The sequence below is a fragment of the Bactrocera neohumeralis genome, unplaced genomic scaffold, assembly GCF_024586455.1.
Source record: "Bactrocera neohumeralis isolate Rockhampton unplaced genomic scaffold, APGP_CSIRO_Bneo_wtdbg2-racon-allhic-juicebox.fasta_v2 cluster11, whole genome shotgun sequence".
NCBI classification, from domain to species: Eukaryota; Metazoa; Arthropoda; class Insecta; order Diptera; family Tephritidae; genus Bactrocera; species Bactrocera neohumeralis.
The window spans coordinates 10,160,412-10,184,610 of NW_026089624.1; the positions used below are offsets into that span (position 1 = coordinate 10,160,412).

General features: G+C 38.5%; 1 pseudogene; it reads left to right on the forward strand.

The window, feature by feature from the left end:
• The first annotated feature begins 1,115 nt into the window (after positions 1 to 1,115).
• LOC126765887 (isoleucine--tRNA ligase, cytoplasmic-like) overlaps positions 1,116 to 24,199 on the forward strand; it is a 39,094-nt pseudogene continuing 16,010 nt past the window's right edge.

Sequence of the window (24,199 nt, forward strand, 5' to 3'; positions counted from 1 at the left end):
CTGATGTAGCGCATGATTTAAGCTCTTAAACTGTTTAAATCTCTTATGTGGAAAATAGAAAAGAAGAAAGATCCTTTGTTTTACAAATGTATTTCTGGGGATAATAAGAATTCACATTTCTTGACTACTATATAATAATTGTGGGATAAATTTTATTTACCAATTGGAATAATTAATTTAATGTGAGCAACTATATTTTGATTTATGCTTGTATAAGTTTAGTAAATTTAAGAATTCGCTCTTTCAAAACCCATTTTGCATAATTTTTCTGTAACTTAACAATAATAACCTAAATATTAATTTTGTGGAAAAATGTTATTTTTAAAATGCTCGTCCTCCAAGTCACCGGTGATGCGGCTAATTGAATGGTGCGTCTTTGTTATACGCATCCAAATGATTTCTGTAATATAAAAAATTTTAATTACACACACGACATTCAATTCACAATGCTTACCTTTTTCTCGTTGTTAAGCTGTTTCGTTTACTCTATATAAAAGAAATTAATAACATTTATATATATATACATATACGTATAAGAAATTAATTATAAAATATCAAATTACGAAATAACGAACTTAGCTCTTTAAAATCCAAAACAAACTGCGCTTTTCGTTTTCTTCTTCTTGAAAACTTTGGCATTCGTCTCTCCTATTCTAGCAAGTTAATATTACAATATGTTTAGAATGTCGATAGTTTTTCTCTATCTTACTTACGTATTCTCCCATTCAATTGAAAATTCCAGAAAATGTAACAGTGTTAGTGAACAGCTGAAAATGTTTCAATGTGCTTGTGCAATCTGTTACCTCCGTCTTGCAGGGTTCGTTTTTATGAAAATTTCAAAGAGACAACATTAAATGGGATATGTTGCCTCTTCAAAATTTTCTTAGAAATGAACCTACCTACCCGACGGCATTTCGCAAAGGATAAAATAAAGGAAGGTGTAGGTTCAAGCTGATGTAGCATATGTTTTGAGATCTTGAAAGATGTATTTTATCCTTTGGGAAATGCCGTCGGGTAGGTACATAGGTTCATTTCTAGGAAAATTTCGAAAAGACAACATTAAATGGGATATGTTGCCTCTTCGAAATTTTCATAGAAATGAACGTACCTACCCGACTGCATTTCGCAAAGGATAAAATAAATTTTTCAAGAGCTCAAAACATGTGCTGCATCAGCTTGAACCTACCTACCCGACGCCTTTTCGCAAATGATTATGTTATGATAACAAATGCCCACATATAAATTTGGCAATGGCAATAGCAATGGATTTGACAGTTAGTACGACATAAATTTTTGCCTGTCAAGATGCCCCTTTACGAACAACATCTATCTCTTGGTTAGGTTATATAAATTGCGTTTGCGACTTCGACAACTTTCTGTTGAATCAGTGTGTTCAATTTCCTAACTAGTACAAAGCATTAGTAATGTAATTACACATTCATATAGATAAAATGTTAACGCATTAATGTGTATATAAGTAATTTATTTGCGTGTATAGTATATGTATATTTAAGTAAACCACGTGTTCATACGTTTCATTAGATTCCTTGTCATGGCACAAAGTGACCTAACACCATCTGGTGTTTGCAGGGAAAATGTTTGCCGCGTTCCAGAAACAATAAATATTACCGCTGAGGAGGTGCGTACATTGAAAGGGTGGCACAATAGTAGAATATTCGAAGAATGTATGCAATTGTCAAAGGGGAAACCAAAGTAACGTTCGTTGAGAAGATTTAGAATAGTTTTAAGTTTTGTGTAAATTGTTTCTTTTTTTTTAAATTCATAGATATACTTTCTATGATGGTCCACCATTTGCTACTGGATTGCCACACTATGGTCATATATTGGCGGGTACTATTAAGGATATCGTTTCCCGGTATGCAAGTTAACTCGAAACGCAAACCACCAAAATACCAAGTCAGCATTGTCTGCCTAACATCCGTTTCAGGCAATGCTGAACATTAACACCACCCCAATCCATGACCAACGGCCCGAGTTATGATCCAACGACAAGCAACAACAAACGATACTCACAAGCTACCGTAGCCGTGGGATCCGATGGCGCAGCACAAATATAGCGCAAACAAGCGACGACTTACACTACATGCAAGTCGGCGTAATCGTGGGATTCGCTGACACTGCATCTGACAAAACATAGCAACGGCAGCAGCGACGACGGCAGCGGCAGTGAGTACGGCTTAGGCTTAGACTTAAGAGTAAGAATGTTTTAGAGTTTAGTTCTGATCGAGCCTGAATAAAGCGCACTAGTGCCTAAAAATAATTGGCGCCCAACCAGGTAAAGAAGATACGAAGGATTCTCCAGAAAGTAAAAAGCACCAAGGTATTTTGCGGTGGAGTGTCTTTAATGACTTCAAGGGACCCAAGGACTCACAGAGAATCGCTACAATCTTTAAAAACGTATCCTACAAGGACTCCAAGGATCCGAGGATTAATCAGAAAGCAGTTTATAATAAAAAACATGTTTCGAGAATTGTAAGTAGAGTGCTTATTAAAATAAAAACTTTATAATTTCTTTTGAATTAAAACTAAGTTTTCAAAATAGACGGAAAGGAATTTATTTTAGAAAATAAGGAGCTAATCATAAAGAGTTTAATAAAAAAGAAACAGTGTAGTCTTTTCTCAAAAACATTGTGTTTAGAAACAGAATTTGTGAAGAAAATTGTAATAAATAACTGAAATTATCTAGCCATGTCAACAAAAGAGTGTGATTGATTGATTCGACTATAGGAACGGTTACAAGTCTATTCAATTTTAATTTCCAAGTCTATGAGTGACTCAGAATTAGAAAACCTTTTAGAAAGAATTAATAAACTACAGGTGACCAGTAAAATGGATTCAAATCAGGTAACCGCAGTGGTTCAAGCAGCCGTCTCAAGCGCTCTTGAACAACAAAGACAGACTTTCGAGGTTAAACTCCAACGATTAACGGAGCAAATGACTACATTGACCACTGGTCAAACGCCAAAAATATACCAACCGGTAAAAGAATTACCGAACGTAAAATGTGACGAACCCCTTGATCTGGTAAAATCATTACCAGAATTTGACGGGCAAATCAGTACATATGTGTCTTGGCGACAAGCTGTCCATACATCTTACGAAGTTACCAGGGAAGTTCAAGACACTACCAAGCAGTTGATATAATTAGAAATAAAATAAAAGCTTCTGCTGACGCCATTTTGGCATCCTTCAACACTGTTTTAAATTTCGACGCAATAATCGCGAGACTAGACTTTATGTACGCAGACAAACGACCGATATATTTAATCGAACAACAATTATCCACTTTACGACAGGGTAACTTATCTGTGCTTCGATATTTCGACGAGGTTGAGAAAATATTAACTCTCCTCACGAATAAAACCATAATGACCCATGAGGGTCAAGTATCGGAATCAATTTGCGAAAAATATAGAGCGGACGCTTTAAGAGTTTTTATACCAGGCCTTAAAAGACCTTTATGTGACATACTATTTGCCTATCGCCCTAAAGACCTACCTAGCGCTCTGGCATTAGCCCAGGAGGTGGAGTCAAATAGGGAAAGGTACTTATTTGCTTCAAATTTCGCAACGTCTATTGAAGACCAATATAAACTAGGAATAAACAATAATTCGGAGAAAAAGAAGCAACAGCAACAAAAAAATCTGCATTTTGCAAATAAACAGCACAGAACAAATTATACTAGGACTAACAAGCAAGAACAAGTGTCCCCCATGGACGTTGACAGATCGGTTTCAATACTAAGATGAAATGTAAATTGGCGTAGGAAACCATCACAGAGGGCCAACCAATACCAACAACAGAATCAAAGTAATAGTAGACAAGGTTATAGTTCAAATCAACAGCAGGGAAAACGACAGGCAGATTCAGATAGGGTTACTGGACCAAAGATGCAACGCATTAATACCTTAAATCAAGAAAAGGTTAGTGAGGCAACTTATAATCAGGAAGCCGAAGATGAAGCTGAAGATCTCGAGGAGGAGCAATTGAATTTTTTAGGGGGAAGTCCCTACTCCCGTGGATTGAGCGAGGAGTAGGTTATCGAGGAAAAAAAATTAAATTATTAGTGGACACAGGAGCGTCGAAAAATTACATCAAACCAATACCTGAGCTAGAAAATATAATTCCAGCGTCCACGCCATTTATAGTAAAGTCTTTGCACGGCAATAGTCCTGTAACACAAAAAAGTAGAATTAAGATGTTTGGCGTAACTGCAGATTTCTTTATACTACCAAATATAACAACATTCGACGGCATAATTGGGCTCGATTTTCTCAATCAGGTAAACGCCCAATTAGACCTCAGTACGGGTACAATAAAGCACGATTCTGGAACTGAAAAGCTCTTGTTCCATGAATGTAAAAATGTAAAGTAATTGTCTATTCAAAAACGGCAGAAGACCATTTGAGAGATATCGAATGGGTGTTGCGGAGTCTCTATGAAGCAAATATGAGAATATCCGCCGAAAAGTTGAAATTCTTCAGGACCGAGGTAGAATACCTAGGATTTGTTGTCTCAAGGGGAGGTTTGAAAACAAGCCCCGATAAAGTCAATGGAATCAAATGTAATGAGCAGTCAACCACTCTTCGATGACTACGTTCCTTTCTTGGATTGGCTAGCTACTATCGATGTTTCATTAAAGATTTTGCCAGCCTTGAAAAACCTCTGACTGATATGCTGAAGGGAAAAAATGGCAAAGTAAGTGCCACACAGTCTAAAAAAATTAAAATTCAACTAGCACCAGAAGGTATAGATGCACTTAATAAACTTAGAGAAATTCTGGCATCAGAAGATGTCACGTTAGCATATCCCGACTTCACTAAACCATTTGACTTAACAACCGATGCATCCTCAAGGGGTTTGGGGGCCGTCCTTTCACAAGAGAAAAACCCATTACCATGATCTCAAGAACACTTAGAGATAGAGAAGAGCATTTGGCAACAAATGAAAGAGAACTCTTGGCGATCGTATGGGCTCTTAACACTTTGAGGAACTACCTGTACGGTGTTAACCAGTTGAATATCTACACTGACCACCAGCCTCTGACGTTTGCAGTTTCTGATAAAAACCCGAACGCAAAAATCAAACGATGGAAGTCTCTAATAGAAAGCTTCAACGCAAAAGTGTTCTATAAACCAGGAAAGGAAAACCATGTCGCTGACGCGTTGTCCAGACAGCACATGAATATGGTAGGAATTGAAATGGAGGCAAGCTCCGACTACGCCACCATGCACAGTGAGGAGTCACTGACCTACACTATAGAGACGGTGGACAAGCCCGTAAATTGCTATAGAAACCAGATAATTCTTCAAGAAAGCGAAAGCCAGTCAAAACAGAACTTTATAATATTTGGTTCAAAAAGCAGACATGTAATTTCATTTAGCGACGTAGAGTCATTACTAAAAACGCTGCAAGAAGTCATTAATGATAGCGTAGTTAACGCAATACATTGCAGCCTACCAGTGTTGGCAAAAATTCAACACCGACTGGTAGAACTTCACCCCAACGTAAGACTCCGTCATACCTAAAAGATGGTTACGGACATCTTCAGCGAAAGTGATCAACAAGAAATTATATTTGCTGAACACAACAGAGTTCATAGGGCAGCGCAAAAAAATGTAAAGCAGATCTTGGCTGACTGTTTTTTCCCGAAGATGAATAAAAAGGCAAGGGAAGTCGTAGCAAATTGCCGAATATGTTCAAAGTCTAAATACATTAGACATCCAAAGAAGCATGTTATTGCGGCAACACCGGTTCCATGTAATCCTGGTGAAATATTACACGTCGATATTTTCTCTTCAGACCAGAAATACTTTCTAACTTGCGTCGATAAGTTTTCTAAATTTGCTATAGTGCAGAAAATCGCGTCTAGAACCATCATAGACGTAAAACCACCTATACTACAGCTAATAAACATTTTTCCAAACGTTAAAACTATATACTGTGACAACGAAAAGTCACTTTACTCAAATAATATAAAATCAACTTTGCTAAATTACAACAATGTGAAAATCGCCAACGCCCCTCCACTGCATAGCACCTCAAACGGGCAAGTGGAGCGTTTTCACAGTACCTTAACTGAAATAGCTAGGTGTCTAAAAATAGAAAGAAATCTCGATGACACTGTTGACTTGATTTTGCTTGCCACCATAGAATATAATAAGACAATTCATTCAATAACCCACGAAAAACCAATAGACATCCTTCATCCCAGCTCAGCTAACATTACGGAACTAGTTCGAAATCGTATCGAAAAAGCACAGGCCAGTGATCGCGCATACCATAATAAGGGTCGTCAGAATGTGACGTATAACGATGGCGACAAAGTCTAGTGAAAGTTAATCGAAGGCTAGGCAATAAACTCTCAACACTATTTACAGAAGAAGTAGTCGAACAGGACCTAGGCTAGGAACCACCGTTCTTATAAAGGGGAGGAGGGTCCACAAAGACAACCTTCGTGCACCTTAATTAATCACTTTATTACCTTAAGTCTTGTATTTTAAATTACGGGATAATATCGACATTCCTATTGACGACCACTTTAACACTAAAGCTAACTGACTACACCAACTCCAACTACATCCCAATTTTGGACGGAAACGCAATAGTATGGGAACATTACGGTTATTTGACGCACTTTACCAACTTGACACTGTATGCAACATTGAACGACGAGACGGCAGGATTTATGGACCTTTTCCCATTGACACACATGAAGAAAATAGTAGAAGCAGACATAAAATGCATCGAGACTTTACTTCGAACCGTTGACATTCACCATCGACAGGCTCTAAGCTTAAACTTTTTAGGTACTGCACTAAAAGTCGTTGCCGGCACCCCTGACTTTGACGATTTCCAAATACTACAACTAAGACAGGATATGCTCATTGACTCTAATAACAGACAGTACAAAATTAATACGCATATTCCGCAAAAAATCTTGGAAATCACGCAACCAATAAACACAATTATAAACTCAACAAGAAAGGAAGCAATAGACACATCTTTACGAAACAATACTTGCAAGAAATAGAGTAATAATCCTCGAACTGCAATCAATCACAATCTCAATAGCCCTAGCTAAGTTGAACCTAGTGAACCTAATAATATTAGATAGTAGTGTTATCAATAATATTATCAATGAGCACTCGACTAACATAACTATAATAGAAATAAAAGGAATGTCTAGCATTAAGACTTTACAAAATAAGAATAATTTGTACTTTGTAGTTAAGTATCCAATCCCTCAAATTGTTTGTAAAAAATATAGTTTATTCGCCGTGCCTCACGAAGGACGAGTCCTACACTTTGGGGATACTAATACCGTCGCTGAGTGCGGAAACGAAGCGAATGCTGTTAAATGTGAAAAATCAACTTTTGTAACTTTTTGCAAGAAGCAAACAACCCCTACTTGTTGTCAGCAACTATTCACAGGTGCTGTAGCAAATTGTTCAACTACTACCAATCATGATAAGGGCATCAAAGAAATCGATGACGGCATTGTCATTATCAACAATGCCACAGCAACGATAGAGGTTGAAAAAGGAGATAGCAGAACCGTCAGCGGTACTTACCTTTTGACGTTCGATCAGTTAGTAAAAGTAAATGGGACAGAGTATCACAATCGAAATCATACTCCTGCTCGTACTCCTGGCACTCCAACGGCTCAAAGAGTCAATCTTTTAGGACATACTTATAGAGACATTGAGTTTGAACTATCTTCATGAAATGAATGCGGAAAATATCAACCATATTGGCGCTCTTCGAGGAGAAGTCAACTCAACAACATTGCTTTTTATAGTAACGATAGCATCAATCTTTATCATAGTAATCTTGCGACTTGCTCTAAGCAAATATAAAAAACACACCGCGTCTTAGTAAGAAAAGTCACCGAGAGAATCGTGGATGATTCCCACTTAGGAAGGGAGGAGTTAACTCGAAACGCAAACCACCAAAATACCAAGTCAGCATTGTCTGTCCCCTCGGGGATTTGCTATCTTGACGTGATGAGGGGGCTCAGTAGATATAATGATCCAAAGAGCGATGCTGGCGGTAGCGTAGCTACCAGTAGGGCCACCCATGCCGGTAAGGTCGATGGTGAATATCGAAGCTAAAAGCAATCCACACCATATCAGCGTCTGTTACTATAAGTACGGCTGAAAGCGGATGTCTGTACTTGAATCAAGCGGTTCGCTATATAAATGTGTAAGGACGGAAAACAGTAAACCCTTCAGAAGGCAAGGGGAAACCACTGAAGTATACTTCCCAGCATATCATATGACAATGATAGTACAACCAAAACAATGGCCCTCAGTCTCCGGCAAATCGAGGGTGCTAAGAATCCCCGGAGGTAAAACAAAACAAACTTTAAACATCGGAACATGGAACACAAGAAGTTTATACGAGCCTGGAAAACTAGCTAATACGATTTTAGAAATGGAAAAATTAGACATCGATTTACTTGGCATAAGCGAAACATGGTGGCCAGATTGTGGAGAATTTATTTCCCAAAATACAAAGTTCTTTTTCTCTGGCAACCAAACTAAAAATCACCGCAATGGTGTAGGCATTATAGTTAAAGAAAATATTGCAAAATCTGTCATCGGATTCGTGCCGAAATCTGATAGATCAATGATGCTAAAGTTATTTGCAAAACCACTGAATATTAATATTATTCAAGTCTATGCTCCAACGGCCGACAAAAGTGATGACGAAATATAAACTTTTTATGATGAACTAGACGAACTTATGCGATTAACAAAACCATACGAAATAAATATAATTCAAGGCGATTTTAATGCAAAAGTTGGAAGAGAAAAAGTCAAAGGAGTTGCAGGTCAATACGGCTTAGGTGAAGGAAATGAGAGAGGAGATCGACTAATTCAATTTTGTCAAGAAAACAAATTAATAATTTCGAACACATTATTTAGCCTGCCTCCCAGAAGACTTTATACATGGAAATCTCCATCGGACGCCTCTGATAATATCATCAGAAATCAAATAGATTATATTCTGATAAATAATCGATTCTGTTCCTCAATAAAAAAGTCAATACATATCCAGGAGCGGATGTACCTTCGGATCACAACTTGCTACTGGCAAAATTGCGTATTAGGCTAGCCGTAATTAAAAAAAGTAACCCTCAATTTAAGCTAAATGTTGATAAGTTGCGAGACGAAAGTGTGGAACGCCTATTTGAAAGTGAAATCAATGAAAAAATAAATGATATCCAATCAGGAAGTGCGGAAAGTATATGGAGCGACTTAAAAGAGATAATTTGTACTACAGCAAAAAACTCTCTTGGAATAAAAAAGAAAGAAAATAATAAAAAGAATTGGATGACAGATGACATATTAAAACTAATAAGTAAACGCCGGGAATATAAAAATAAAAACACTGACATGTATAGACAACTGAATAGGAAAATAAGGAAGATGATCCGTAATGCAAAAACAAACTGGATAAACAATGAATGCCAAGAAATTGAACGACTACAATTTTTACATGATACCTTCCATTTACACAAAATATTGAAAGAAGCCGCAGGTATTCATCGTAAAAATCCGCCCTCAATCCTCATAAATGAAAACAATGAGGTGGTATTTGATATAAATGAAAAGAAAAGTATATGGAAAAAATGTATTGAAAACGTTTTTTCGGATGACAGTAGATTGAACCAGAATCTTCATCTTCATCACAGACCAACTGGCAATTATATTACGAAAGGCGAAATAGAGAGAGCTATACAATCCATGAAAAATTACAAAGCAACAGGTCCGGATGAGGTTCCAGCTGAAATTTTAAAGTTAATAAATGACAAAAATATGACTCTTTTACTAAAGCTTTTTAACCAAATTTATGACAATGGCCAATATCCAAAAGACTGGTTAAAATCAACATTCATACCACTACCTAAGAAAAATAATGCGAAACATTGTAGTGAGTACAGACTAATTAGTCTAATGTCACACGCTCTTAAGATATTTCTAAAAGTCATTCACGCCCGAGTATATAAGAAATGTGAAGAGGCAATGGGTAAGACGCAATTTGGCTTCAGAGAAGGTCTTAGAACACGCGAGGCATTGTTCTGTATACAAGTCTTGGTTCAAAACTGTAAAGATGTCCAAAAAGATGTATTTTTATGCTTTATTGATTATGAGAAAGCTTTCGACACCATTAAACACGATAAACTTATGGAAATTCTTCATTCTATGGGAATAGATGACAAAGAGATTCGTTGCATAAGAAATCTGTATTGGCAACAAACTGCCCATGTAAGCATCAATGGTGATATAACCGAAGAAATATCTATTTCACGAGGTTTAAGACAAGGATGCATTCTGTCACCCTTGTTATTTAACATATATTCGGAAGTAATATTTCAAGAATTGGTAACCAGTATTGATCAAGGTGTGAAAGTTAATGGTATTTTCATAAATAATATACGCTATGCAGATGACACTACACTTATAGCCGATAGCTTGATGGGATTACAAGAACTTGTAAGCCGTGTTAACTTACGTAGTAACGAATATGGCCTACGCATTAACATAAACAAGACGAAGTACATGATTATTAGTAGGAAAAACATATATGTACAATGACACACACCTCATGATTAATAACAGTCCAATCGAAAGAGTTAAAAATTTCAAGTACCTTGGTTGTCAGATCAATGAAAATTGGGATTGTTCAAAAGAAATAAAATGTCGAGTCGAATTTGCGCGAACGACTTTTCTCAAATACAAAAACTTATTATGTAGCCATGACCTCAACATCACAACCAAAATACGTTTTTTAAAATGTTATGTTTGGTCAGTGCTTCTCTATGCGATGGAAACTTGGACTCTAAAAATCACAGATATGAACAAGCTAGAGTCCTTCGAGCTATGGCTTATTAGAAGAATCCTAAAAATCCCATGGACAGATCGAGTTACAAACAGTGAAGTTTTGAGAAGAGTGAACCGCAATAGAGAGTTGTTAAGGACTATAAAACAAAGAAAAAGCAGCCTACCTAGGACATATTATGAGGCACTCTAAGTATGAGCTCCTACAAATAATTATCCAAGGAAAAATTGAAGGAAAACGGGGTATTGGCCGTAAACAACTTTCGTGGCTTCGAAACATTCGAAAATGGACAGGAATCCAGAACATTGGCAACCTTATAGATGTGGCGAGAGATAGAGAGAAATATGCTGCGATAATTCAAAATCTGTGATATTTTTATTTATTTTTTTTTTTTCTTTCAATATACAATATATAGTATATATTTAACATGTAAATACATTATTATATTAATATTAAGCTTATCAATATTGTCAACGACAGATGGCAAGCCTACTAAATAAGCAACAGGTGGCAAGACGAGGGATGCTTGCGAGGCAGTATCGAGAGCGAACGCAAAGAAGAAAGACGCGCAACTTTGCTCTTGGAGCTTTTCAATTAATGTTCTTTAAATATATATTAAATTAAACATACGCCTACAAGTACATAAAACGTCGACGCAGTGGCAAGGGTGTACAAGTATAGTACACGAACGACGAGAATCTTCAACGATCAACGGCAGCGTAAACGTGCACGTAATAGCAAAACGGCGCATCGTCATTTGAAGAGAAGATTCTCAACGGCGCAGCCAAGTGTAAGTGCTGCAAAACGAAGCCACAGCGAAACGCCAACGTCTTATTAGGAAAGACACACCGAGCAATTACAACGAATTGCAAAGGAGAAACAAAAAAGCGGTGTACGAGTGTAGTACACAAACGACGAGAATCTCCAAGGAAAGGGACAGCGCAAAACGAGCACCAACGTACAGCGTGTTTGTATAGATACGCAAAGAAAGAAGGCAATTCAACGAAGGCGCAAGCGTGCAACAAACGGAGCTGACTGCGCTGCATACAACAGTCTCGACTGAGCAGATACGAAACCACGCTAATCAAACTTCTCTGCGTCTACGAGTCAACGGTTAAATTTTAAAACGCATACACACTCTAGTTGGTTCGTGTGCAAGCAGAACTTCCAATTGGAATTGGCAAAACGAATTTGAAGCAGTACCAAGCAGCGAACAGCAAGAGTAAAACAACGAAATAAAGGCAAACAAATCACAGTGCAGGCTCTAAATAAAAGGACGGTGAAATAAATTGTTTTAGGAATATTGGTTTTCTACTAATAAAATATTTCTTTTACAAACATGATAAAGTTAAATACGCTAAAGGTCATTCAACTGAATGCACTACTAAGGGCTAACGATTTACCAACGACGGGTACCAAAATAGTTAAAGTAGCCAAACTGCAAGAAGTTTTGGGTGCTGATGAGGTAGATCCGATGGAGCTTGAAGACGATGGTGGGGTATCCACAGATGATGTACGAGTGCAACTGAATAGCTTGAGAGAGGCGATGGCAAGTTTAACGTCAGCTATTGGTACAATGAATCGTAACTCAGAACCGATACCAGCGAACGATGAAATTCAACAAGCGTCAAACAACAACGATGGTGTTAGGCCAGATTCAAGCTTAGCGACCTGGGAATCCGCTGATGATCTACGAACAGCATCACGCTCAAAGATGAGAATTCAGGATATGATAGGTGTAATGCCTGAATTCGATCCACTCAAAGGTTCAACGTCAGCAATGAAGTTCATAAATCGAACTCAGAAACTACAACAATGCTATGGCTGGAAGGAAGATATGGTTTTGATCGCGGTTCAGCACAAAATGAAAGGCATGGCTAAACAGTGGCTGGACGCACAAGATGTTTTCAGTTCCTGGTCACAATTCGTGCACGCATTTACTGCGGACTTTCCGTCAGCACACAACGCAGCTGAAACGCATAAGGCGCTTATGAAGCGCAAACGCAAACCCAACGAAGACTATTTAGAGTATTATTACTCCATGTTAACGATAGGTCGACAGGGTACGGTGGACGATGTTTCCATCAACACACATATTATTGGTGGACTCAACGATAGTATACTAACTAAAACATTGGCAACAATGAATTTTGCGACGTGTAGTCAACTATTGGTGGCGCTCAAAAATTTAACGACAGTCAGCAACGTATCGGTGACTCCAACGGCGTTAACTCAGCAAACAGCGAAACCCGAATTGAAAGCAAATGCGAAGCCAACACAAATAAAATGTTTCAATTGTAATGATTACGGGCACATTGCAGCCAAGTGTCCGCAACCTCAACGGAAACAACGGTGTACTATATGTACAAAAATAGGTCATGAAGCGAAGAATTGCAACAAAAAGGTATCTGTTGCGAAGATTGGCGACCACGACGAACACGACGAAGCCCCTCCGGTTACAAAAATGGTGGAGCTTGAAGGAAGGCAACTGGAGGCTTTCATTGACACCGGCAGCGTATGCTCGCTGATACGCGCATCTGCAGCAGATGGTATGCAGACGAAGGAAGCTAAAAGATGCTTTACAGGATTCGGCGGATCCAAGGTGCAAGTTACTGAACAAGTCAACGTTAATGTGACTATTGACAAAGTCCAACGCGAGGCGACATTGTATATTGTTGCTGATGAGTTGCTGCCCTACGATATTTTATTAGGTCGCGACGTTTTAAAAAACAACGGGTATCACATGGTGATTGATAACGGAGTGCTACGGCTAGAAGAAATCGAGAAAGCGGACTTAAATATATCTAGCTGCTTAACGGAAGAAGACAAAGGCAAGACAAGGAATCTTGTGATAATTTTTAAACAATGTTTTGCAGAAGATATTAGTCAACTTGGTAGATGCAAGGACGTACAAATGACCATAAATGTAACGACATCAGATCCTATCTTGGGCAAACGGTACCAGGTTCCGTTCTCACAACGACCAACGTTATCAAAAATTTTAAAGGAACTGCTGGACAATGATATAATCCGTCCAAGCAATTCCCCACACGCCGCATCAGTGCTTTTAGTAAAAAAATCCAACGGTGAGAGTCGAATGTGCATCGACTTTCGAGCATTGAACGAAGTCACGGTTAAGAAGAACTACGTTATGCCAATCGTGGAGGAACAGCTTTCACGTCTAGCTGGCAATAAATATTTTACGACGCTGGACATGACCTCCGGCTATTATCAAGTACCTATGAACGAAGAATCGAAAAAGTATACTGCGTTTTTGACGCATGAAGGGCTGTTTGAGCATAATGTTATGCCTTTCGGTCTAGTAAACGCTCCAATGGTTTTCCAGGAGGTAATGGTAAATTTAATTAAAACGCTTAAACAACGTGACAAAGTGGTCAACTACGTAGATGAGGTCATCATAGCCACGAAGTCAGTTGACGAAGGTATTGACGTACTTCGAGAATTTCTTGAAGCTGTAAAAGCAACAGGTCTGACGCTTAGACCCTCGAAGAGTACATTTTTGACCCAGCAGGTGCAGTTTTTAGGTCATGACATAAATTCCGACGGCATACGTCCTGGTGAAAACAAAACGAAGGTGATCGAAGAGTTTCCGAAACCCACAACGATAAAATCAGTGCGACAATTTTTGGGAGTAACCGGCTATTTCCGGAAATTTGTCAAAGAATATAGCATCATAGCATATCCATTAACGACACTGCTGAAAAAGAATGCAACGTTTATCTGGAACAAAGAACAGAACGATGCTTTTGAGAAATTGAAATCGATTATAATTACGAAACCTGTGCTGACAATGTACGAAGCAACGAAACCACACGAGGTACACACGGATGCGAGTTCCATTGGGTTATCTGGTATTCTAATGCAGAACGACAACGCTAATGAGTGGCGACCTGTGTTTTACTTTAGCAGGCAGTGCAACGACGCAGAACGTAACTATGCCAGCCACGAGCTAGAAGTTCTGGCAATAGTTGAAACTCTGCAGCGATATCGTATGTACTTAATTGGGCATAGCTTTAAGGTAATCACCGACTGCAACGCTGTAGCAGTAACTAAAGCAACTACGCCATTGTTACCACGGATCGCAAGGTGGTGGCTCAAACTTCAGGAGTTTGACTTCCAATGCATTCACCGCGCAGGTGCTAAGAATATGCTGGCTGATGGGTTAAGTAGATGCCCAACACTTCCCCCGATAGAACCGACAACAATTGCTGAGTCAATATATCGAGTGGTCGATATAGACAACGACTGGGTATCAGCAATGCAAAAACAAGACGAAACACTCAAAGATATCATCGAAGTTCTCAACGGAAAATCAGCATCAAACGAATGCCAGATTAAAGATGACTACGTATTGCAAGATCAACGATTGTTTCGCAAAGTCAACGGAAACAAAAGACTAGTAGTACCACGAGGCGTCAAATGGCGTATAGTAAGAGCATGTCATGATGAAGCAGGTCACTTCGGACTGGAAAAGACATGCGAGCGTGTATCGAAAGACTTCTGGTTTGCACGGATGCGATCATATGTAAAATCCTATATTGCAGCATGTCCAGAATGTTGTATGAATAAAGTTACAGGCGGTAAAAAGGAAGCGCAGTTACATGTAAGCGAAGTTGTACCGATACCCTTCAGATGCGTGCATATAGACCATCTAGGGCCATTCGTACGAAGCAAACGAGGTAATTATTATATACTCGTAATTGTATGTGCTTTTACCAAGTATGTAATACTACGAGCATTACGCAACACGAAAACGACACCAGTGCTTACGACGCTACGAGAATATATAAATGTATATGGAAGCCCCAGGCATATCGTTTCCGACAGGGGCACGGCCTTCACGTCAAAGGAGTTCCAGAACTTCATTCAAAGATACGAGATACGGCATGTTAAAGTGGCAGTGCGCACGCCCCGTGCCAACGGCCAGGCCGAGCGTGTAAATAAGACCATTTTAGCATCACTTAAATGCAGCATCAAAAACGATAAAGATTGGGACGAGGCACTACCGCAACTTCAATGGTGTCTAAACTCTCAAAGCAATGCAACAACTAGGCAGAGCCCGAATAGTTTAGTTTTCAACTTTAAACTACGCGACGTAACAGTAAACCGCTTGATTCAAGTTGTGCAAGATGACGATGAGGAGAACAAGATTCAACACGAAGACTTCCGAATGAATCTAGCAGCCGAACGAATAACCGCAGAAAGGGCTAAATGGAAGCAGAGGTTCGATGCGAAGCATCAAACACCAAGGAAGTACAATGAAGGAGATCTGGTGGTAATTGACTACGTACCTCCACCCACTGGTACCTCCCATAAGCTTGAACCATCATACAAAGGACCATATATCGTAACGAAGGTTTTACCCAACGACCGCTACGTCGTAGAAGATCTACCAGATGTGCCTAAGCAGCGGAAGCGTTATGCAGGGGTATTTACGAACGACAACATGAAACCATGGGTAAACCATAGTCTTGTAGATGACGACTATGAAACCGAGACACCAGATTATGGTGAGCAAAACACTACTGAAGAAGACGATAGCGAAAAATCGTCCAGGAGAGACGATCAATCAGGAGTGGCCGAGCTGTCAACGACAGATGGCAAGCCTACTAAATAAGCAACAGGTGGCAAGACGAGGGATGCTTGCGAGGCAGTATCGAGAGCGAACGCAAAGAAGAAAGACGCGCAACTTTGCTTTTGGAGCTTTTCAATTAATGTTCTTTAAATATATATTAAATTAAACATACCAGAATTCACAATTAAATAAACGGTGTTTCATTTCGATCATACTTAACAATATTGTAGATAGTACTAAATGTTATATGATCACCAATATTCGAATACGAATTGGCAAAAAAAGAAGAAGAAGATTGTCTGCCTAACATCCGTTTCAGCCAATGCTGAACATTAACACGGCCGATAGCCCATGATGCTAGTGCTGCGTATTTTCTTAAGTTTGTATAATAATTGTATTATTATGTAAGCTTTTATAAAATAAAAAAAAAAATAAAAAAAATAAAAAAAAACACCACCCCAATCCATGACCAACGGCCCGAGTTATGATCCAACGACAAGCAACAACAAACGATACTCACAAGCTACCGTAGCCGTGGGATCCGCTGGCGCAGCACAAACAAAGCGCAAACAAGCGACGACTTACACTACACGCAAGTCGGCGCAATCGTGGGATTCATCTGACAAAACATAGCAACGACAGTGACGACAGCAGCGACGACGGCAGCGGCAGTGAGGACGGCTTAGGCTTAGACTCAAGAGAAAGAATGTTTTAGAGTTTAGTTCTGATCGAGCCTGAATAAAGCGCACTAGTGCCTAAAAATAATTTGCATATCAACAAGGATATCATATTGATAGGCGTTTCGGTTGGGATTGCCATGGTTTGCCGGTTGAGTTTGAAATAGATAAGCTCTTAAACATCCGTGGCCCAGACGATGTTGCTAAAATGGGCATTAAAGCATACAACGCCGAATGCAGCAAAATAGTTATGCGTTACTCTAACGAATGGGAGGAAGTTGTTACGCGTATGGGTCGTTGGATTGACTTTAAGAATGATTACAAAACCCTTTATCCTTGGTATATGGAGTCAATATGGTGGGTTTTTAAACAATTATTTGATAAAGGTCTAGTATATGAAGGAGTTAAGGTTATGCCATATTGAACGACGTGCACAACTGCCCTTTCGAATTTTGAATCTGGTCAGAATTACAAAGAAGTTGTCGATCCTTGTGTAGTGGTGGCACTGCAGACTATTAATTGGGAAAATACATACTTCCTCATACGGACAACAACGCCTTGGACTTTACCATCCAATTATGCTTGTTGTGTTAACCCGCACATGATATATGTTAAGGTAGGTTCTATAAAAATAGTATAAATTAACCTAAAATGCATACCAGAACTTAAATATTTTTTAGGCGCGCGATAAGACAACTGGCAGGATTTACATAAATAGTTGCTGAATGCCGATTAAGTTACGTGTATAAGAATGAAAATTTTTTAGAAGTTTTAGATAAATTCCCTGGGCGTACACTTGCTAATCAACCCTACAAACCAATATTTCCCTACTTTGTGCATAGCAGATAATGATTTCAGAGTTCTTGTAGATGATTATGTAACAGAAGATTCAGGTACTGGCATTGTTCACAATGCACCTTATTTTGGCGAAGATGATTACTTAGTTTGCCTTAAGGCTGGTATTATTTCCAAATCAAGTGGTGTAATTTGTCCATTAGACGATTCGGGGCGATTCACAAACGAAGTTGAGGATCTAGCTGGTTTATACGTAAAAGATGCCGATAAGAAAATTATTTATTTATAATAATTCATATAACAAAAAAGAGTTCTATTATATAAATATATAAACGCAGCACTGGCTACGAGGCCAGTCAGCCGCCTTGTAATTTAACTAGGTGAAAAATTCTATTTGCTAAGGGTTAGTAAAGATGTAAGTTGCTTAAATATGTTTTAACAAATCGTTGGTTTTTAAGAATCTATATATAATCATAACGTTTTTTTCTGAAGGTTCACTTAGTAGTTTTATGAGATCAATGTTGCCAGAGTTGTGGGCTGTTGAGTGAAGCATCGGACAGAGTGTGAGTAAGTGTTTGATAGAAGCGGTGTCATCGCAAAGGGGGCAAATGGATGGGCTTTTACCCGATAGTAAGTGGGCGTGTGTTATGATAGTGTGTCCAATCCTTAATTGAGTATATGTCTTCATTGCGCTAGTTGGAACTGTTGACGAGTAGATTACTCGTTTTCTGGCTGGGTTTATGACCGCGTAGTGATGTTTAAATGTTTTCCATTCGCTTGCGTTTTTTTGATGCCTTTTGTGCTTAATAAGGTTAGAAATGTCTTGCTTGGTTGAGACGTAGTATGTTAAGGAAGGATTTCTGGCTACATTTTTCGCAGCGAGGTCTGCAAAGTGGTTGCCTGTAATACCAGCATGGTCGGGGATCCACATTACTTGGATTTTCTGAGGGGCACCAATGACCGCGTCCCTGATAACTTCTATTATGGGATGCGATTGGAAGGAGACGTTATTGCAGACATACACGATTTGCTGTCGGTACAGATGAGGAATTTTCCTTTCGTCTTTTTTGCGTGATTAACTGCATGAAGAATAGCAGCTCCTTTAGCGGTAAATACAGAGCTCGTTGAGGGGAGAAGCCAATTGCAAATAATTTCTCCTGTGGCAGTGACAACTGCTAACGAAGTGGAATCCATGGACTTGGAGCCATCCGTAAACAATAACTTCCAGCCATTATTTGTATAATTTGATTCCAGTTCAGCAAAGGTTTGTTGAAAGACTTCGTTTGGTGTGTTTTGCTTGGACAGAAACATAAGCTTATTCTGTAGGATTTTATCATTGATCAGACAGGGCGGATGTCGAGAAGTGAATTTGCATGTTGCGTTACGTAAGATATTATTTTCTGCAGCGAAACTTAAGCATCTCGAAATAGCCGATTGCATTCTTGGAATTTTACTTTTTTTCGTGGCATGCGTGATAGTTGTATTTAGTAATGGGTTGGTGTTCTCAGCCGTTTTCGCAAGAATTTGGAGCGAAGAATCTATAATTTAATTTTGAATAGCTGGTAAACCAGATTCAACCATTATCGTTTTTATTGGCGAGGTTGGAAAGGCCCGGAGACTTCGCCGTATTGCGCAATGGTATGATGCATTTAAAAGGTTAATATTGCTTTTGGAGCAATTGACATAGATGGGGAGCCCATAATCTATTTTTGAAGTTAACAAAGCTCTGCCAACATTGATTAGTGTGTTCGGATGAATAAATGAATGCTTAGACAAGAGGTATTTAACAATATTTAATCGTGTCATTAACGAGTTTCTGACATATTTACAGTGAGCATTAAAGTTATAATTAGAGTCAAAAATTAATCCTAGTATTTTCAGCTGTGTTTTACATTCGATGTTAGTTTGGTTGTGGGTAAGTGAAATACTGTTGCAATTTTGCTTCCTACATACATGAAGGATATGTGTTTTGTCTAAGGAAAGTGAAGCACCAGACTCCAGTGACCAAGTCTCAATTCTGGCGAGTATATTAGTAAATAAGGATTGAGCTAAATTAACGTCAGAGACTTTTGTGTAGATTAGAACATCGTCAGCATAGATCTGGTGCTCAACTCCTATGTATTTTTTTATCATCTTACTATTATCATCGAAAGCAATGATAAAAAGGAAGGCTGAAAGAGGTGATCCTTGCGGCGTACCATTAGAAAGCGGGAGTGTTGAAGAAAGAAAACCATTTACGTTGACTTTGAGTTTTCTGTTTGTGAGAAAGTTAGTAATAAAACGTATCATATTCTGGCCTATTTTCCATTTTCTAAGTTGTCGAATAATAATATGGGCTCCAATTTTGTCGAAAGCTCTGTGAAAGTCCAGAGATAGTACGGACACGTGGTTTTTGCTGGACAAAGCGTTAGTAATGAAGTAGTCTAGTTGGATTAAAGCATCTAACGTGCCTTGACCTTTTTTGTAGGCGACTTGGTTCGGTGATATGAACTTGTTTCGCTGAGCATACCACATCAAGCGGTTAGCCACGATCTTTCCCAAAATTTTGCCAATACATGGAAGGAGGGAAATCGGCCTATAGTTAGCAAGTTCATCGGAGGATTTGTGTGGTTTAAGTATTGGTATAACACAGGACGTTTTCCAAAATTGGGGGTAGAAACCAGTATTGAAAATTTTGTTATAAAGCTATACCAATCGGAGCTTGAGACTTTTCGGCAAATGTCTGATAATTGGATAAGAAATTTTATCTTGCCCCGGGGATTTACCCTTAACGGTAGATGCAACGAACTCGAATTCAGACAGTGAAATGCTGGTTTCTATTTGTTTAGCAGAAAAAGAATGAGGGGAGACAGAGTAGGAAGTGTCGGACAGTGTGGTGGTTTTAGAGGTTTGAAACTGTGTGCTGAATGAAGTATCTGAGCTTGTTTCAGAGTAGTGGTTTCCAAATAACTCGGAAATATCGGATGGATTGGTTACCAAACCTGTTGGCCCCTTTATGTACTGAATGGTTAGATTTCTAGGCACTCCAGAAAGTTTTTTTAAAGCGTTCCATATTAACTTAGGACTAGACGAAGGATTTATTTTGCTTGTGAAATCCTGAAAACATTTACGCTTGGCCTATTTCGCGGAACGACGGAAAAGAGCATTGGCTTTCCTGAAAGATATTAAGTTGACTAGTGATCGCGCGCGTTTGTATTCATACCAAGCTGTCTGTTTTTTTGCCCGCAATTTAGCGATTTCTTTATTCCACCAAGGAACACTCTTTGAACTTGCTGTTGGCTTTGTATGAGGAATGCTAACATTCGCTGCTGAACGGATAATTTTTGTTAACCTCGCACTTTCTTGGTTAGGGTTGTCAGATATTGGGGTATTATTGCCATTTATCTCGCAATGTGTCTGAAACTTCTCCCAATCAGCGTAATCAGTTTTGAATACCTTATTTATTTTGTGGTTTTTAGTTGTTGAACCAAGGTGCAATTTTAGTACAATGGGGAAGTGATCGCTTCCATGCAGGTGATGGAGTATACTCCATTCCCACTCTGTGGCAAGTGTGTCGGTGCACATTGTAAGATCTACATGGGAAAAAGTGGAGTGAGTGGAAAAGTGTGTCGCGGATCCGTTATTCAAACATATTAAGTTAGAGGAAAGTAAAGCGTCTTCAATGTATTTGCCCCTCTTGTTGGCTATTGGAGAGCCCCATAGTGGACTCCATGCATTAAAATCACCCGCGAAAATTAAAGGAGTAGAAGCTTGGTTGAATAATTGCAGGATGTCTGTACTGGTAAATTGTTCGTCTGGTGCAATATAAGTGCAGGTAATGGTGATTTTTTTAACTAGGATAATTTCGATCGACATAGCCAGCAAGTTGGATTGAATGGCATTAATTTTGTGTGGAATATCTCTTCTTATGAGAATCGTAATGCCTCTTCCACATATTAGGAAGATTGTGAAACATGCCAATGTACTGCTTAGGAGTAAAAGCCGACAAGTTGAAAGAGATGTGAGTTTCATTTAAGAGTATAATAGCTGGGGCATGATCTTGTATTAATAATTGAAGCTCATTGTAATTATTAATGTAGCCGTTTAAATTCCATTGCAATATTAGAATCATAAGATCTATGTAGGAAAAAAAAGAAAAAGGGAAACAGAAGAGAGCTAGAATATCAACTCGTATGAGCAGTCAGTTGAAGCTGAGTGTCACCAATTGAGTACTAGTTTAAAAGAGAGTAAAAGCTAAGCGTATTTATTCAGAGTCAATTTCTATTTGTTCAGTATGTTCAGTAGAGTATTGATTATTGTTGGAAATGCTTGTTGTTGGAAAGACATTTTCGTGATTAGGTGGATTAGATTCTCTATACTTTTTGAGGGCTTCGTGCATACTGCACTTTTTTAGTGTCTTTATTTTTAAAATTTCTTTAGTTTGCATATACCTTGGACACGTATAATCAGAAGAGCGATGCTCGCCAGAACAATTCGCACACATAACTCGGATGCAGTCGTTATCGTGTGGAGAAGGAAAATAGCAAATTTCGCATGTTGGGGAACCTTTGCAATGTTTTTGCGTATGACCCAATTTCTGGCATGACCTGCAGCGCATTGGATTAGGCACGTATGGTCGCACAGAGGTCATCTTCCATGCGATGTTTATTTTGTTAGGAAGGGAATAACTGTTGAATGATATTAGCATAACACCAGTAGGCTTTATAACACCTTCAACTTTGCGAGTGAACTTATAAACCGCGGAAACTTCGTAAGAACTCAGTCCTTCTATTATTTCGCTTTCAGGCACATCGTTTAAAAACGGTGCATAAATGGTGCCTTTGTTACAATTAAGATGTTGATGATAGCTAGCGCTAACAGCGCCAATGTTGAAAAGACATTTCGTTTTTATAAGCTTTTCTGCTACTTGCTTATTTTTCACTAGCAGTAATAGGCTGCCGTCGCGTAATTCACTAATTTTGATTATATCTTTGCTCACGGTAAGTAAGGCATTGTAAACACGAAAACAAGAAACCTTCGAAAGGGGTGCAGTATTCTCATCGGATTTAATCACAATATACTTTGGGTCATCACTTTTTATTGGCGGTAAGTCAGGAAAAACATCTTGCAGTTTTTGATACGATTTTTTACGTTTTGGTTGGGGACCTTGGGCCAGCGCAGCAAACCTGTTGTCCCCGAACTGGAAGCCCACCGGGGGCAGAGTGGAAAAATTATAATACACTTATATAAATATTGGATTAAATTTTCTCACTTAAAATAAGTATTAATCGCGTTACTTAAGTAAGCAGACCGGGGTGCAAAAAAAAAAAACCAAAAGAGAGCTATTTGAATAGCTATAAACTGGACAAGTTAAACACAGCTACCCATTTTGTTGGCGCTCAGATACACCACTCATTTACAAAGCTGTGCCATCGTGGTTCGTACGCGTCGAACACATGTCAAAAAACTTACTGGCAAGTAGCTCGCAAACTTATTGGGTTCCTGAATTCGAACGGGATAAACGATTTGGCAATTGATTAAAAGAAGCAAGGGATTGGGCTGTAAGTTTAATATAATTTACGGGCAAATATGTTAGTTATTTGAAAGCAATTTCTAGATTAGCCGTAACCGTTATTGGGGAACGCCAATACCGATATGGCGATCAAATTAATAACACTTGGGTTATTTTAGTCAAAAAAATATTTTAGTTCTGCATTGACAGCAGAACGTTCTTTATTTGGTAATCTTCAAAATACAAAAGACAAAGCGTGTATGGTTATGCTTCTATTTATACTAATGGGTAATCTACAATACATATAATTTGTTGTTCTTGATAATGGTGTTTAGTTTAGTGTTATCGCGTACTTTGGACATTGACCCATGTGATAGTGGTGTGTTGTAAGTTACATGTGCCTTAACTCTCTCCTCCTTTTAAAAAGAGTAAAGGCTCCTGCCTTTTTATACGGTTGTAGTGGTGTTCTTTTTGGTTAGGTATTCCATTCCTTGTTTTCGTAGTATTTTCTCGTAACGTTTTTGTGTCATTCGTTGTGTTTTCAATATCTTATATCTAAGTACTGCATAATATAACTTAAATGATAAACATGTTAAAATTATTAAAATAACGATTATACTTATTGTTATAAGAGTTGTTTTAATAGGGTGTTCCTCAAAAGGGATTATGAATGTATGTAATTTTTGGATGTTGTTAAATTTATAGTTAGATTCTCCATTCAAGATTTCTAATAGTTTAATTTTATCATTAGAGTGTGTTTTTATATATTCG